Source organism: Betta splendens, chromosome 5 (assembly GCF_900634795.4).
Source record: "Betta splendens chromosome 5, fBetSpl5.4, whole genome shotgun sequence".
Lineage (NCBI taxonomy): Eukaryota > Metazoa > Chordata > Actinopteri > Anabantiformes > Osphronemidae > Betta > Betta splendens.
Genome location: NC_040885.2, coordinates 19,249,154 through 19,267,888, shown reverse-complemented (window position 1 = coordinate 19,267,888; position 18,735 = coordinate 19,249,154).

Here is an 18,735-nt window from a genome sequence, read left to right as displayed (position 1 = left end):
ACACACACACTAATCCCTACCATCATCGTGATGATCGTCATTTTCCTGGAAGCTTTTCAGCAGCAGCAACATTCGTCTTTGCGCCTCATTAACCACGAGAAGAGGAAGTCAGGAGCGTCTGAATGCAGGCATGCAAAACGTGCACACACACACACACACACACACACACACACACACCTATAGCTTTATCCACGTCCTGCACAGAGACCTGCAGTCTGTGTTAGACGCCATAACTTCATCCATCAGGCAGATGAGCAACTCTCTGTGATGCAGCTTGTTTTCTTCATCCTCTGTCTCGTGGTTAGGAGTCTTTGTGTTTTGATTCATTTGTTGCTCACAGATCCTGTGGATTCCTGGGCTCAGGATCGTGTGGCTTGTTTTATTACCGTTCTGTTGTCAGGTCTTCTGACCTGGACACACTTTAGCTGCAGCTTAAAAGAGTTTCTATCAAACAACAACCGTCTCTGTCAGTTCCAAACTGCAGCTTCACACATTCACTCTTGAGCTTTGACTCGTGTGTTCTGTGAGTTTCCGGTTCTTATCAGACCAGTGTGGATGCATGCGATGACACTGTGGTGTGACACACGTTCTCACATTCCTCCAGCCTGTACGTCTGGACCGGACCAGAGAGTTTAGAGGTAATTGCAGCTGGACTGGCCTGTGAAGCGAGGTGAAGCGTAGGTCGACTGAAGCTGGAAACAGAGGAGGCTGCGTGTTTGGGTGAAGCACTTGTGTGGACTGGTTGTCAGCAAAAGCATCAGCCTGTCAGTGAAACCTGTGAACCAGAATGACACGCGGTGGTAAAGAAACGAGGGCCTTTAGGAGCAGACGAGGTGAGCGGCGCGAGAAGGGAAGGGAGTGAACAAAGGGTCGGACAGACGGAGGAATTATTCTAAAGATTAGAGAAACCAGCAGGAGGATGAAATAAAGCGACGGCGAGAAATCACAAAAAGGAAAAAACATTTCACGAAAGAGTTCACACGTCACCAGTGTTGACACTAAAAGCTCGACCTGTTCACCGGCCGCCGACCGGATGCATGCGTTTGGGATTCAAACCTGCAGCCGCTACACTTCCTCTCTTTTTTCTCTCTTGGACAAACAGACAAACAGACAAACAGACAAACAGACAAACAGACAAACAGCGTCACGGTTTAATAAATGTCACAAACACTAATGTCAAGAGGAGCTGCTGTTCTCAATGTCCACAGGCTTGTGAAACAGCTTGCTTTAGTTTTCTCTCCTTGAATTAACTGGGGTCATGAAGTGTTGAGTTGGTGAAACTGAGAGCAGTGATTTAATAGAGACTGAGAAGAAAGATGTGTGTGAAACTACTGAGCCAGAACACAGACAGAGTTTGGGTTCGCCTCAGTTAGACTCGAGTTACTGAGACGAGGAGAGAGGGGGGGTTGGAGCTGGAGACGGATCGAGCAGATGAGAACTGGAGGTTGGAGGGAGCAGCTTCACGTATGGAGAGGTCACAAGCGAAGGTCCACATAAAAACTATGAAGACGGAAAGTCGTCCTCAGCAATGAAGCAGACGTGAAGAAACCAAATCAGAAAAAGGTGGAGATAATAGAGCAAGTTGAGAGGATATAATGGAGAGATGAACTGGTGATAAACCAGCAGGAGGAAAGAGGAGGCTGGTTTCTCCTCATCCTTCCTCATAGCAGCTTCAGGACACTCGTTCTCTGCACTCTTCCTCCCACTTCTCACATTCTCTACTTGTTGCACTCTAACTGTTGCTGCTTTTCTCCATCTACTCACGTCTGATTGTTATTGGAGGTCTTCTACAGTTGGCCGTCGTGTGTTTTACTTGTACCTCCTCCAGTCTCTACTCCCTATTTTTACCCTTTCTATGTAAATGTGCCTAAAAAGCTCTACACTTAAGCAGCACTGACGCTCGGGCTGCTGAATAATTTAGACATGATGGATTCCACTTTCATGCGAAAAAGACAAAACTTAAAAGAATAGTTTACTTTGAGGAGAAAGAGAAATAAATGTGTAAGGGTTTTTGGAAAGGTTTCTGTCTAGAAGCAGAGTCACAGCCAGAATCCAGCGGGCACGAGGGACAAACTGGGTTTTTACCGTTTCAATACAATAAAATGCAGAAAAAGAAAATGTAGAAAGAAGAACAGGTTCACACTGTGAACCTTTTGTCCAGTTTGGGCCACTTCTTCACCTCCTCGTCAGGTTCCTTGTCAGGCTCCTCCCACCTGCTTGCAGGACTCCGCCCACTCACTCACCTGCGGCTCGTTGCTTGCTAGCATAGTGTGCCGTGTTCAGGCATGTGGATGCCATGAAGGCGTTTGCTCTGTTCTCTTCTGTTACATGAGTACAGACCTTTATGAAGTGCTGTTTCAACCTTTTAAGTCTAAAATATATGTATAATATACTGTATATGTAACATGTACAGAGCTCAGATCAGTGTGTGAAGGTGTGAACCTCTGCGGTTGCTGCTAGCGACTGCATGGACTCTTTCCTGTTGGTGAGTTTAGCTGCTTCGGACCTGGGCCTGATTCTACGGACTGATACAGGCTTTGATTTTACTTCTTTTACTTCTATCTGTCTTTGTCTATTTGTCCATGTAAGTTGTGTCACAGTCTCAGTTCATTGCTCTCAGCTTTGCTGTGACTCTGCTGAGCGAAGCACTCAGTGTCTGTGTTGTTACTTAAAGTAATGACAAAGTTGTGATGGTTGCTTGTTCTAATTGTCTATTTTCTATATTTAAAGTCTGTATCTGCAGGGCAGTAACCTTCTAAAACCCTTCCTTCATTACTCGTGCAAAAAAATGTGCTGAAGGAAGATTCTTTGTTTTCTGAAGGTGTGTGTGTTTACATCTGGCTTCTTAAGTGTGGTTCAGTAGAGAAGCCAGTGGATGAAAACTGGAAGCAGATTACTTATTCATTTGTAGAGAATCGGGAATGTGGCAAAGGAAAAAGAGGGAGGCAGAAGTGAGGTGCTGAAATTGGAAGAGGATGGAAGAGAGGAAATGGAGCGAAAGGGGCGGATAAGTCACGATATGGTGGTGAGGAAGACGAGGCAGAGGAGGGAAGAAAGGGAAATTGAAAATGGGAGATGGAGTGGAAATCTGAGCTAAAGGCAAAGAGAACGCTGGAGATGTGAACGTGGACGTGGAGGAATCAGCGGTGGAGTCACGAGAAGACGCTGAACCCGTACAGACGGCAGGAGGGAAGTGTAGAGAGGAGGAGAAGCTGGAGGTGAGACATCACGATGGGAAACCAAACCAGTTTATGACTGAGTGAGTAACGCAGGACTCGGGTCAGACGCCGTGAATCACATGGAACTCTGACTCTGCAGCGTTTGTCACCAGTCAACTCCGCTTTGAACCCACAAACCCTATTAAACATCTTCAGATATTTTGGACTCGAGTCAATGGATCATCATGAACCTCTCTTCTTCTCTCTTCTTCATTAAAAAGAGAATATGTGACGTGATGGCTGGATGATTAAAGACGTCAAGCGATCGACCCACTACAGAGCACAAACTTCCAGCTTGTCCTCTTCTCAGGTTAGTTGAACATAAAACAATAATGGGAGGTTATTGGACAGAGGAGGTAGAAGGAAACAGAGGAGCTCAGTGTATGAATGAAGTCCCCCAGCAGTCTATGTCCATCTCTAACTATAAGCTTTATCAAAAAGGAAGGTTTGAAGCCTGATCTTAAAGGTGGAGAGTGTGTCAGCTTCTCAAAGAGGGAGCTGGTTCCAGAGGAGAGGAGCTTGGAGCTAAAAGCTCTGCCCCCTGTTCTAGATTCAAAGACTCTAGGAACCACAAGTAGCCCAGCGCTCTGAGAACGAAGCGTTCTGCTGGGAGCATAAGGAACTATGAGGTCTTTAAGATTTGTTTGGAGATTTGTTTAATGTATGATGTAAAAGAGAGATCCTGGTCAAAGATGACACCAAGGTTCCTCACAGTAGAATCTGAAGCTAATGTTATGCCATCCAGGGAGGCTATCTGACTCAACAGTGTCTCTCTGTGATTTTTACGCCCAACAATAAGATTTTCTGTTTAAACTACTTTCTGGACAATAAACCAATCAATCTAAACATTGCTGCCCTTCCAAGTTCTAAAGGGTTTTATTGACAGAAAGGCACAAGTGAGCTCAATCCTGCTAATAAATAAATTATCCCTTTGTTGAGATGATGTTAAAACAAAGGTTCGGAGTTACTTTACCTTACCTTACTTTTCTTTAGGCCTCAATTTACTGAGATATTATCAGATTGGTAGCTTCGTAGTGTGGTAGCTCTATTGGTAGAGCTTTGGCCTGGAAAGCAGAAGGCACAGCTTCAAACCCACCGGGGCTCCAAGTCCCCTTAAGTGTCCTTAAGTAAGACATTTCACACTAGCTTCCCGGGACCTTGCATAGCAGCCCACTACATTTACAGTCTATACAGTAGGTGCATTTTTTCCAGGCAAAGCTGTAATTTTTTCTTATGTTTTGTTTTTCAAGTTCTAAAGTTTTCACTAGCAATGCATACACTAATTTTTACATCTCATGTTACATCTCACAAATGTCCTCTACATGTCCTCTAAATGTCCTCCGTGCATTCAAATAGCCCTTATGGTTGCAGAATATACTTTGCATGCATCCCAGAAAACAGGCCTTGGGGTTTAAAAAGTCAGTTTTACTTCTCATGTCTCATGTCATGTTTGTTCCAAACTTATTGAAAGTTGTCAAAGATCTTGTATTATCAAGTGTTAATCCTATTTATTATTATTTTTTTATTTTTAAGGCTGAGGGTGGTTGACGGAGGCTGACGGAGGCTGAGGGTGGTTGATGGAAACTGACGGAGGCTGGCGGAGGCTGAGGGTGGTTGACGGAGGCTGATGGAGGCTGAGGGTGGTTGACGGAGGCTGACAGAGGCTGACGGAGGCTGAGGGTGGTTGACGGAGGCTGAGGGTGGTTGACGGAGGCTGACGGAGGCTGAGGGTGGTTGATGGAGGCTGAGGGTGGTTGACGGAGGCTGATGGAGGCTGAGGGTGGTTGACGGAGGCTGACGGAGGCTGAGGGTGGTTGATGGAGGCTGACGGAGGCTGGCGGAGGCTGAGCTCATGGTGTCCTGTGCAGGACTTAAGGCTCATAAACATGACACCAGGCAAACTGCTTCAGTTACTGCTGCATGAAGCCTTCTGACTCGTTGCCTTCCTGTTGGTTTCTCATCCTCAAGTCTCACCCTGTTTGTTACGTGCACACACATTTGCATCACATTGTGTTTCTGTGTGGAGCATAAACACACAATTAGCAGCAGGCCTCCTGCTTCTGCTGCAGCGGTTCTGGTTTGAACCTCAGCCGTGCTGCACCAGGTCTAAAACGCGTCTCAGCAGGGAGCGCCTCTCATCCAACGACAGTTATTACAGTGCAATTAGTCAAGAGGGAAGCTGGGTTAAATGTTATTTTCACATATTTTAATGACTGTTTGTGTCATTTTGGGCAACACAGAAAAAAATGACATGAAGTAACACAGCATGAAGTCTGGACAAAAGGGAAACAATAATACCAGTGCTCAGTCCCTTCATGTGATGCTTTGTGTGTTTGTTCCACATTTTATCAGGATTTTACTGCAAACGTAAAACAGTTTTAGTTCTCTTCAGTTTCAGTCAAGTCGCCTATGGAACGATGTGATAATTCAACAGGACCAGTTGTGTATAATGTCTGTTGAACGTTACGTTGTTCCAATGATGAGCGTCTTCGTCGCTGTTTGACTTTAACCAGAGAAAGCTTTGCGTCGTGCTGGTTTATTGAAACTTTACTGCACCTAATTAAAATAGCAGATCAAAGAATAAAACTACGTAAATGCTTGTTTTTGTAAAAATGTAGCCTCCATTTGTCCCTTAACTCCTAAGCTCTGTGTGTGTGTGTGTGTGTGTGTGTGTGTGTGTGTGTGTGTGTGTGTGTGTGTGTGTGTGTGTGTGTGTGTGTGTGTGTGTGTGTGTGTGTGTGTGTGTGTGTGTGTGTGTGTGTGTGTTTGTGTGGTACTGTGTGTGTGTGCACAGTACTGTATGTGTGTGTACAGTACTGTATGTGTGTGCACAGTACTGTATGTGTGTGTACAGTACTGTATGTGCGTGCGTGTGCGTGTGTTTGTGTTGGCTCCAGATGGACCTGTGGCAGGTGTCCTGCCAGAGGCGCAGGGTGAAAAGGATGAATCGTAACAGCTTCCACACAAACGCCTGGAACTTGCCAGGGTGTTACAAGGCCAGGAAAGGTTCCAGGCATCTGGTGTGTGTGTGCCTTGACTTCATCATTTTACTCCTTGTTGAACAGCAGCGCCTGCCTGACAGTGAACGCGTGACTGTCTTTGTGTTACTCTACGTGTTTGTTTCCTTGCTGATTCTCCTCCTTTCAGTCAAATGTGCAGCTGTCGTTCCGTCTGTAACCCCTCAAAGCATTGTCGGTCCTGGTGAAAACGCCAAATGTGATGTGACGTTTTAATAATCGGCGGCGTAGGTGTCCAACGCAGATTAATGCTCCACACAAGAGTTGGACAGAAGTGGAGACGGCACCAAGTGGGAGGCTAATTGTGAGAGTGATGCAGAGCTTAGCGCCGCGGCAGCGCATGAGGCCGTAGATTATCCTGCTGTGTGCAAACATATATGCTGAGATGCAACACAAACAATATAAAGTCTTCCAGCTGAAAGCAGACGCCCACCTATGCAGATTAGACGAGAGGGAATGCACAGGCTAATACACCCATGACCCATAGTCATGATCGGCCTTTAATATGCACCACACAGCATTCTGGATAGCAACAGATGTGGGAGGCTGGATTCTTCAAACAACTGCACAGAGAAACCAACAAAGTAAATATTCCAAAATACAGAGGAAGCAAGCACTTCCCACAACCTGCAGCAGCGCTGAGCTGAGAGATGCTGAGGATGTAGTTTAACCTGAGGGTGATGAGCCTGAGCTGCTCATGTTGGTTGGCTTCAAACTGCAACATCAGACAGACACACAGAAACATGAAGGAGGATAAAACTGACCCTGATGCTCCTCAGACCAGATCGCCTGATTTTATATCACCATTATTAGAAACAAGGTAGTTGAACATGGCTCTTAAAATTATGAATTCATCTTTGGAAAAGATCTCATGTTTTTGAATGGCTCTCTCAGAATAAATGACTTTGTTATGGGATGAAGTTGTTTTTCTGTGTGCGTTGCCTCACAGGTGGCGAGGCCAGCCTCATTTCCAGAGTTCATCTCCCTCTAAATGAATTAAGCCATTTTTTTCTGTTTTAATTGAAATGAATCCTCCAGGTTCATTTTTTTATGGAGTGGCACCAGCTGTTAATTTAAAATCGCTCTATAAAAGGAGGGAGCAGAGGGAGACGGGTCCCTCAGCGTGCGTGTGCGTGTGTGTGTGTGTGTGTGAGAGATTACTTACGTATATTATTTAGTGGGTTTAATTTTAATAGAATTGTTAATGTTCACTGTAAAACAATCCTGAGGAGGTGTAGCCTTGTAGCATGTAGCCTGTAGCTTGTAGCCTTGTAGCATGTAGCCTGTTCCTGTAAGTGTAAGGGTCATGTTTCGAGTTACATATACTCAGGTTTCTACTTCAGTACATAAGGGGAACATTCCAAATGAAAAGGAAGTAGAACTATGGTCATATCTCCTTCATGTACGACTAGCACAAATCCAGGCGAGTATTGAATCAATGTCCCTAAGGCTCTGGAGCCGTTAGAAGTTATCTGACGTGAGGGAGAAGGACCGTATGCCGTCAGGACATAAATTGGGCTGAACTGTGAATGGGCCACTGACAGGAGGCCTCTGCGAGACGGTGGAGAGCGAACCATCAGAACTGACTATCAGAACTAACTGTCAACAGAATATCACTCAAAATGCTAGATGAACAGTTCAAGTATGATTTTCATCCAAAAACAACTTAAATTAAGGGTCGAACACCATTTTATTTTTGAACCAGCTATGCTGAAGTTGTGTCACACAAGGAGCTGAAGGGGATGGGGGTGAAGTCTGGTACAGAGTGTATGACCCTACTAAGATTAAGAGTTGTGTTCGACTGCGGAGCAAGGTGTGGAGGAACATCGCTGACGAGCAGTTGTTGCTCAGTCCAGACCGTGACAGCTCATTGGTCGAGTAATTACGTGGTTTAGGCGAGAACCGGTGATCATCATGGCTGACGTGGAAGCGATGTTTTATCAAGCGAAGGTACAACTGACGTGGAGAAGTTGCGGTTCCTACAGGGGACGAACAACGAAGTAGAGCTAGAGCCATTGGAAGACAGAATGACAGTACATCTGTTTGGAGCAACTTCGTCACCTTAACTACGCGTTAAGATGCGGCGAGGAGAATGGGCATCAGCATGACAAACTACGTCACTGTTTTTACGCGGATGATTGCTTGGTTTCTGTAGTCACGGAAGAGGAGGCGATGATCTTGCAGGATGGGTCACTACTCCTCGTCCTACTGCAGCGAGACGATCATGAGAATATTCACACTGCTTTTATCATGGGAAAAGCCTGAAGGGCTCCGCTGAAGACTGTGCATGTACTGTAGCATGTAACAGGTAGCATGTAGCCTGTAGCTTGTAGCCTGTAGTTTTGTAGCATGTAGCCTGTAGCATGTAACATTTGGCATGTAGCCTGTAGCATGTAACAGGTAGCATGTAGCCTGTAGCCTGTAGCTTGTAGCCTGTAGTTTTGTAGCATGTAGCCTGTAGCATGTAGCCTGTAGTTTTGTAGCATGTAGCCTGTAGCATGTAACATTTGGCATGTAGCCTGTAGCATGTAACAGGTAGCATGTAGCCTGTAGCTTGTAGCCTGTAGTTTTGTAGCATGTAGCCTGTAGCATGTAACATTTGGCATGTAGCCTGTAGCATGTAACAGGTAGCATGTAGCCTGTAGCTTGTAGCCTGTAGTTTTGTAGCATGTAGCCTGTAGCATGTAACATTTGGCATGTAGCCTGTAGCATGTAACAGGTAGCATGTAGCCTGTAGCTTGTAGCCTGTAGTTTTGTAGCATGTAGCCTGTAGCATGTAGCCTGTAGCATGTAGCCTGTAGCCTGTGACTTGTAGCCTGTAGCCTGTGGCATGTAACATGTAGCTTGTAGCCTGTAGTTTTGTAGCATGTAGCCTGTAGCATGTAACATGTAGCATGTAGCATGTAGCCTGTAGCCTGTAGCTTGTAGCTTCTTCAGTCGCTGCTGATGGCGCTGCTGCCTGTCAGGTTTGCTCACATCGAGTGTTTTCCCTTTTGTGCATCTAACAGACATTAATATTGTCTTTGACGCAGACATTTATGTTTGTGTTCATGTCATTTGGGAGAGAGATGCACGTTAATCACATAAACACCAGTAAATGTTCCCTCCCATGTGACAAAAACACTCAGTGCAGCAGTAATGAGCTGGGTTCTTTCCATATTGTCTGCTGCCCCCAAGGCCTTACACACACACACACTCACTCACTCACTCACTCACTCACTCACTCACTCACTCACTCACTCACTCACTCACTCACGTCCTGACCACCGGTTGCTGCTTGAGTCCAAATCGGATTCTGCACATGTGGAGCTTCAGCTCCCTCTGCTCTGTCCTTTGGAGCCTTGTTTGTGTCGGTGCCGTTGTCCTTCCAGCATCGATCAAACCAGACGTCCTGCTTGCTGTTTATGTCATGTTACTGGGTCACATCCCAGTGGTACCGGGCCCAAACATCAGTCCAGTCACCACGAAAAAACCCCAGAGCCCTCATTTCAAAAACACAAAGGAGCACGTTGGGGAAAATGCAGCTGAAGAACCTGGACCTGTGACCAACGAGCAGAGAACAGATCACAACCATGATTATGACTCCTGGTCCCCGACTTGGTACCACTGCAGCTAGTTCAGGTGGAGAAGCAGGCTCTGCTGTGATGGAAGCACAGACCCACCCTGGAGGTGACTGCTTCACTGCTGAAGCCGAGACTGGAGCTGAGAAAATTCAGAGTTCACTTCACAAAACCTCAGTTATTACTTCTTATATCATTCACTTTTAAATGTTGTCATTAACATGTCTTCTCTTTAATCTGTCTGTTTGGTTTGGAGTCTGTGTTCAGGCTCAGTGGGGGGCTTCCATGCGTTACCCAACAATGAACAGATCAAAGCTCCAGCTAATCCCCTGTCCACACGAGGCGCTTTCCTTTCATGTTATCCATGTTATACAGCCCGCTTTAACAGGGGCAGCGTCAGTGGCTGCTGCGTCCAGTAAATGTCAGTCTGTCTCTCATGAATAGAAAATGTCCATGTTAGATTGCAGGACGAAGGATTCAGGGCAGTTCTGAATTGGAATAAGTCTGACCCGGTACTGCTCAGGTGACCTGTGACCTACATTAAGTTATATGCGCTAGTTGAAGGCTTGACCTTCATAGTTACAGTAGTGAAACTCTGGTCACATGATCAGGACTGACGCTTGGACGTGGGCTCCTTGTCTTCGATGTGTGAATTTAAAACGCTGGAAATGAACCAAAAATAAGATTATAAGTTTAAATCTGATCAGAGACCTGCTGCATCCTCAGTCTCCTCTGGTTTTCACACAGATATCCATGATGTTCCAGGCGGCCTGAGACTCAGCCTGACACCGTCGTGTAAAGGCACCATGCGAGGGCCAGTCGTGGCTAATAAGGTGTAAAGGATATTCATTAGTGCTGATGAGCCAGCTGGCTCCAGATCCATCTGACTGAGGTCAGAGAGGAGGAGGAGGAGAGAGAAACAACATGGAGTCAACTTCATTTAAAGAGCAGGTAAGACAGCGAAACCTAAAAGTAACAGAGAAATTAAAATAAAAAAATGAGTAAGTAAAAGTCAGTAAGTTCAAGACACGAAAGAGCAGAAAGAGAAAGTGAGCAAAGAACAGCCAAACAAATCAAAGCATGCGGGAGTGAAAGCAGCAGGATGAGGAGCAGACGACAGCTGAGCGAAGAGGACGATTAATGGCCTGGAAGCAGAGAAGGAGAAGAGGAAGGATGGAAACTGGACGAAAGTGGGCCGAGACCAAGAGATGACGACAAACAGCTGCCGGTGAGTCGGTTAACGTCAGTTAAAGCACAAACTCACTGATAAAGGGTTTCAGGGACGTTCGTGGTCTAAACTGCAGCTTTTCACACGGACGAGTCATGAATGAGATAACGGAGGAACACGGGACAGCGTGAACCACGCGTTAGGATGGAGCCGAGGCGTGGACCTGCATCGACGCGAGGCGCAAAAGGCTTCATTTTCTACGTAAGTGAGGACATTTACACAAAGTGAGGACATTTGGTCAGGTCCTCACATCTTTGAAGGCCTGTGTGTGTGTGTGTGTGTGTGTGTGTGTGTGTGTGTGTGTGTGTGTGTGTGTGTGTGTGTGTGTGTGTGTGTGTGTGTGTGTGTGTGTGTGTGTGTGTGTGTGTGTGTGTGTGCGCGCGTGTGTGAGAAACTGTATTAGAGTCAGAGTCACGATGCGGAAAATGAAAGCAAATATTCTAAAGCAGCTGCTGCTTCCTCTCAAACATTGACTCAGAGAAATGTTTTGGGGGTGATGGAGTCCAAACCAGAGACGTGTAGGACGACATCAGCTGATGTAAATGACTGATTTTTTATGGCCTCTGCTCCTCTGTCTCTGTTTTGATCTGTGGAATGAGTTCATCCACATTTAATGATGGTCCTAATGAAGCGTTCGCGTTCGCCTGCTCTGGGGATGTGGAACCGGGAGATGTTATCGTGTGTGTGTGTGTGTGTGTTTGTGTGTGTGTGTGTGTGTGTGTGTGTGTGCGCATGTGCAGCCCTTTACTCAGGGCTGGATGACTGAAGGCCCCACAGTTCCCAATGAGACGCCGGATAGAATGATGAGGCTCCGGTGAAGGGGTCCTTCAGGCAACCGACTGGATGACAATGAATCATTAGCGCAGCTGAGGGCTTCCCCCGACACACACACACACACACACACGGAGACACACACACACACGGAGACACACACACGCACACACAGAGACACACACACACACGGAGACACACACACGCACACACAGAGACACACACACACACACACACACACTTCACCGCCTCGTCCATTATTTAACACAGACGTCTCCCATGGAGCTGCAGACAGAAGAGGACGAACCAACACTTTAATTAGCTCAGAAAGAAAAGGACACACACGCTTTGACCGTTTGTCTGAGAGGCTTCAGAGACGAGAATAAAGGAATCGATGTCATGAAGCTGCAACGTTTGGACTTGTTTTCGTGCTCCACGTTTTGGACCTTCGTCCGCCTGCAGACACAGCGAAGGCCGCTTCCCCTGACGATTCGCACACAAGCCTGGAGGTCAAAGGTCACTGCACCGACTGCTGCCGTGTGTCTGTGAATCAGTAGAACCCAGACAGAAAGTTCTGCTTGACCGCGTCTGGTTCTAACATCTGTGAAACAACAGACGCTTCAGATGAAAGTCGTCTCATCAAAATGAACGTCGGCGTCCTGTGAAACAGACCAGGACCCGAGAACACGCGGCGGCTAAAAGCATTCACTAGGAGCTTCTGCTCCGCGTCCGTGTGGAAGGTGAGCGTCGTGCAAGTGGAGCCGTCACAGTGGAAACTCATGTGGTGTCAGTCAGAACTGTGAACTTCAAACACTTTGATCTTCGCTCCTTGTTTTGGCTTCATCGCTTTTCTGAATATTGTGTAATGTTTGTAACGTCCCGTCTGTGTGTTTCTGCACAACATAAAGCTCGGCCCTGAGAGAGCGACGCTGCTGCCGACATCAGCGCTGCCGCAGCTTCTGAGCTGGAGAGGAACCAGCAGAAGCATCAGAGGGATATGAGCGCGTAATTAAACGTCCTCTCGCTGTCCCCGTCGCCCCCTGCTGCTCCTGCCTGGCTTCCACTGAACCACCCACTAATTAAATGACGTTTCGGCGTTTACGCAACCCTGCATGAAGCTTGTGGACACATTAGTGGTGACAGAGTTGCTCAGAGTTAGAGTCATTGTAATTAGAGCGAGGCATCGATACTTTGTCAATGGCAGTGGATCGAACCAAAACCTGTTCAAATAATGAGTCAAGGTGACGTCAGACGGAATCAATACGAACCTTTGCTGAGCATAGACACAGAAGCACGTGGGTCCAGCAGTTCTGGACGGATCATGTCTTAACATGTGGGTGTTCTGACCGGTTCTGGTTCCTGGTTCAGAGAACAGCCCGTTAACAGGTTAATGAAGGCAGCCTCTCCTGCAGCTCACACCCTGTTATTTCCCTAAACCCTCACAATGACCTCACACGAGAGGAACCTGCTGAACTGCATCAGGGACCAAACTGGTCCATCAGAACCGGCCCATCAGAACCGGGCTCGACCTCTGGACCTGGGCTCGTGTCGGTGCCTCGCGCATCGTCTGCTCTCTGTTTCTGTTGTCTTTGATTCATTCTGTATGTGAAGCTCCTTGTGCACTTCATAATTGGTTTTTCACTCCCAGGGGAGATTGTAGCAAAGCATGATGGGTACTGGCACACTAAGATGTATGGATAATGGTGCCAGGGCCTGGTGCTGCAGACTCACGTGTGTCATCTGGCTCCGTACATAAATCAGACACTTGGCATGAGGTCTGTGTGTGTGTGTGTGTGTGTGTGTGTGTGTGTGTGTGTGTGTGTGTGTGTGTGTGTGTGTGTGTGTGTGTGTGTGTGTGTGTGTGTGTGTGTGTGTGTGTGTCTGCAGGGATCAGAATGGGACTCGGGCCTGAGGCGCTACATTCCCCCACAGGCCGCCTTCATCTACATGAGCTCAGTGACGGAGCGCGGGCAGACGCCCACGCTCCACCTCCGTGTCTCTGAGCTGCAGTTTGTCAGCGTTGTGTGTTTGCACATCGGTGGGAGCCAAACAGAAGCTCAGGCCTCGTGGCTGTGAGGTCTCTGCTAACAGAAGAACATCTGCTCTGCTCTGCTGAGAAACTAGTCAGAGTTTTGTTCACTTCTTGAAGAGAAGAACTGAAATTCAACGTCTGGACCTTTTGATGAAGTCAGTTGGACCAAACATCTGGTGAAGTCAGGCCAAAGTCACCCCCTTTCTAAATGTGGGTTCAGAGAGACGCTGAGCGGCTGAAATGACTCCCTGCAGCAGAGAGTGCTGCTTCTCACCAGATCATGTGACAGTCGTCGTCTGTGTTTGAGTCCCAAAATGCAAACTACCAGAAGCAGATCACAGATCCGTTACAGGGCGTTTGAGAGATGGGCCCTGAACGCCTCGTTTGGCTAAAAGTGTAGCCTGCTCAAATGGAACTAAAAAAAGTGGAATCGTATTTGTTCATCGCTTCAGTGATTATTGAAACACAGTTGTGTCGCCTTTATGTTTTGCAGCTACAGCAGCACATTACATCACACCAGTTCTTCAGAGAATCACACAGTGAACGGTCCATTCACAGCGTCGCTTTGCTGCTACTGCTACAGCGTTGTACAGAGTTGAGTAAGTGAGTGGCTTCACTCACTGATTCACTGACTCACTGACTTACTGACTCACTCACTCAGTGACTGACTCACTGACTCACTCACTCAGTGACTGACTCACTGACTCACTCACTGACTCACTCACTGACTCACTTACTGACTCACTCACTCACTGACTGACTCACTGGTCACTGATTCACTGACTCACTCACTGACTCAGTCACTGACTCACACGGGGCGGTTTATTGGTGTTTTCTTCCTCTGCGCGTCAGTCACGACTGCAGAACAATTAGACTCTGACTCGGACTCGGACTCGGACTCGAGCTCAGACTCAGACTCAGACTCAGACTCAGACTCGTGCTGACACTCCTTCCAGATCTGTGTGACTGTTCTCCTCACAGCAGTGGAAACATTGTGCACCTTCTCCACGTCAGGCGATTTGGCCTTTTCCGGTTCTGGTTCTGGTTCCGGCTCCCGTTTTTACTCTCCTAATTACAAGCCTCTGGACGTGGGATCAGCGGCCGCGCGGCGCGTGCTTCTGGAAGCGATGCCGGCTAATGCTGTTAGCGGGCGCTGCAGGCGGTGCAGAAAATGAGGCAGCGGGTGTGAATCCAGCCGTGCCTCTATCTCGCCTGCTGCAGCTCGGCTGTTTTCTTCTGGGGATTTGAGGCCTCTGACTCCGCGTCCAAATCCTTTGTGTTTGCTCCACACTCTTCTCTCCACTTCACCTTCTCCTGCGCCAGATTCTCTCCTCCCCAAATCACATCTCTTCTCTCGTCCAATCCTGCGTGAACTCCTCTGCTGCTCCGTTCATTCCTCCTCTCCTGTCTGATCGCATCTCTCTCCAGGCTTCACTCTTCTTCCTCCTGTTTTTTCACCATGTCGTCTCTTCCTGTTTCCTTCTTACCTCCTTCCTTCCTCCTTTCCTTTCCTACTTTTTACACATCTCTCCCTCTTTACTCGCCTCCTCTTCCTTCGTCCTGAACCAATTCTACTTATCTCCTCCTCCAGAATCCCCCCCCAGCAGCCAGTCATTTTACGTTTCATCGCCACCTTATTTAGAGCACATTTAACAATTTCATGCCGAGGAGATTCTCCTCCTGGGAGGCAACATGTCTCCTCGTTGTTGGGCTCTAAATATGTCTTTTCATCAGTTCATTACAACATGAAACGAAGCGCGCGCCGGAAGCCTGTTTTTGCTTTCGTCTCCGCCGCTGTGGGAGACGCTGGCTTTTTGTAAAGAAAATGAGCGGTTCTGCAGAGCAGGGTGTCGCAATTAAAATGTGAAAAAAGGAGCATTGGCTGCTCGAGATGCTGTTACCTGTTTATTACGAGGCCTCATTACAGCTTCCTTTAGCGCCGATCCCTGACCAACGCCCAGCAAACACTGCCTTCACACACGACTGGCTGAGCGGTCAGAGGACGAGGAGCATGTGCTTGGACACACACTCAGACAAGACTGCACTAAAGGAGACGGGAGCGGACGCGGCGGCGCTGGGCGTCTGCCTGCTGTGAAGGGAAATGGGAATAAACAGCGAGGAAGGAGGAGAGGAGGCAGGTGGACGGGAGGACACCAGGGAACGGGAAGGACGTGAGGCTCCATCTCCGTCCAGGCTCCATTTACGTTCAGCCTACGTCTCTGTCCAGGCTCCGTCCAGGCTCTGTCTCTGTCTCTGTCCAGGCTCCATCTCCGTCCAGGCTCCGTCTACGTTCAGCCTACGTCTGGGCTCCCTCTCTGTCTGGCCTCTGTTTGAGGCCGGCCTGGGCTCCATCCGGGCTCTTCGCTGCCTCCTCAGGTACCATCCGGCCTCTGACTGAGGACGATGCGTTGGATCGGCTCGGCCTCTGTGTTGCAGGGTGATACTCACATATGCAGCTGAAGGCAGAGCTGTGCTGGTCCAGCTCCGGAAGATGAATTAGGTCTGTAACCTTGAAAATGCTGAACCATTAGAACGATTGGACTGGAGCAGCAGGGTGTGTGTGGAGCATCTTTCATTTGCAGCATTAAACATTAAAAAGCATGTTTAATATTTGATGCATCCCACCTCTGCTTTTGGATGAGCGCTCTTTTCTTCTGCTCATGTTTCTTGTGTTTCTCGGTTTAATCCCACTTTTCAGTGAATTTCATTAAACCTGTGTTCTGCTTTGTTCCATTCTCTTTGTTTCTCCGTTTCGTCCGTCGACGTCCACGTTGCTGCAGATGAAGCTGTTCGTACATTCGTACGTGGACATTTCACGTCTCACTCGACGTCTGGTGGAAACCTCTCTCCCTCAGTCCTGTTTAAGTTGTGATGGGAAACATCAGCTGCTGTTGTGTCACATTCAGAGACGGCGTCTGACGGGAACATGTCGACGTGACACCGCAGCAACAATCTGCTGAAACCGACACACTTCCCTCCTTTCATACCTGACCCAGTTGGAAGTGATGTGTAAGCGCTTTGCAACAATGGAAGCAAAGTGAGGAGAGGAGCTGGAGGAGGTCAGGCTTTAAAGGAATGTGGGATGGAGCTAACGGAGGAATCAAACTGCTCATGCTGTCACCTCGACGCTGGGTTTGATGTTGGATTCCAGCCTCTGGCGCCGTCTCTGCTCATCAGCAAAAACCACCTTCAGAACGAACGTGTCTCCGTTTGTTGCTTTTGCAGTTTCCTTCAAAATAAAAGCAGAGAGACTCACCAAGATGACGCTGCGAAGCTCTTTGCTCACAGCTTTCAGCTCGTCTCATCCGTCTGCGTGGCTGCATTAGTTCACATCCAGCATCAGAACAGCATCACAGTTAAACTGAATGAGCTCAGAGTCTAAAGGTCACAAACTAAAGACAGGATGGAGTTTATACAGAAATCAGACAGAAGGAACATGTCTGGAACACAGAGACTGTGCAGCAGGATGTGACTGAGCAGTAACACTGAACCTCTCCGCTCGTCACACACCAGGTGCTGTTGTCCTTGTGGCCAACAGGGGGCGGCATTGCTGCGCCGGCCTCAGCAGAGAGCTGCTGCACGGTTCCCAGTCCGGCCAGTGGGAAAAACAGGAGCTGGACCGAGGGACCAGTGAGGAAGAGCATTGTGTGAAGGAGGAAGAAGCGCGAGGAGTCAGATCATGTGACGCAGGACGTGAAGACGCAAACAGGCCTCGTCAAAACCACCGCCATGATGCTGTAAACGGAGCGAGCCTGGTTTTGAACTCGTCCTCCTCCACCAGCGCAGAGCTGCAGGTACTGAGCGAGTTCTGCGTCCTGATGCTGCTGACGACAGCTCACTCACTGCTCGGACCTTTCTCTTCTCACGTCTCTGTTTGTGTTGTCTTTGTGTTCCTCTTGTTTTTTCTTGGTTTTGTTAGTGGTTCCACCCGTTTTTGTTAATTTATAATATCTCCCCATTTACTCTACACTATGTGGCTTTTGCTGCAATCATCCTGTCTCTGGCCTTTTCATTTACACCAATTATTTCAGTATTTCAAGAATAAAAAGTCCCAGAGTCCTTTCTTCTCCCACCAGTGATTACGATCAGTTGTTATGCCACAGGGTGACGGATGTCAGCCTGCTCGACAACAGTTAAATAAAGCGCACACACCAGCCCTCACACTGAGCTCACAGCAATAATAGGTGACAAGAAAGCAAGAGAGTAAAAGGAGGAAGAGGCTCTGACGACAAGGATCCCATTACATGTAGCTGAGAGGTCAGAACGAGAGCAAGAGGAGACGAAGCTGCCTTCACTCAGTGAAGAAGGCTGAGAGCATCAGCTGATGAATCCACTCTGGACACCGGCACCGTAAGTAGATTCATCAAATGCATCATATAATGAAAACAGGTGCAGACGTTTAGGAGCTCAGTCACTATTTATTAATGTCGATGAACATGCAAAGAGCAGCATTTCAGCAAATGAAGCCAGTGATGAGAAGGAGAAATCTGTGGCTGGAAGTCGCCCACACGCTTTGATTGACAGGTGATAAACACCAGCAGAGCAGTAATGAGCCCAGTCACAAGCACGTGTGGAAACTAAGAACTTAAACCAGTGCCCCCTCAAAAACACAGCCTGAGGATCATCAGTGGAGGAGTTCCAGAGCAGGATCCAGATTTAGAGTCTCTGTGGAGCCGGGCTCATTAAAACATGCCAGGACTGCTGTCATATGAGAAAATACCTGATATAGACCTGAGCCGTGACCCACTTTATTATACGCGCTACCTGTGGACACCAGCCACTGCACTGTCAGCTACGCAACCTGACACAAACACACCCCACACACACAACTGCTGCCCTGTTTGGTGGGAGCTGTCACCGACTCGTCTGATTGGATGAGTCGTCATGTAGACGCGACTGTCTGACAGAA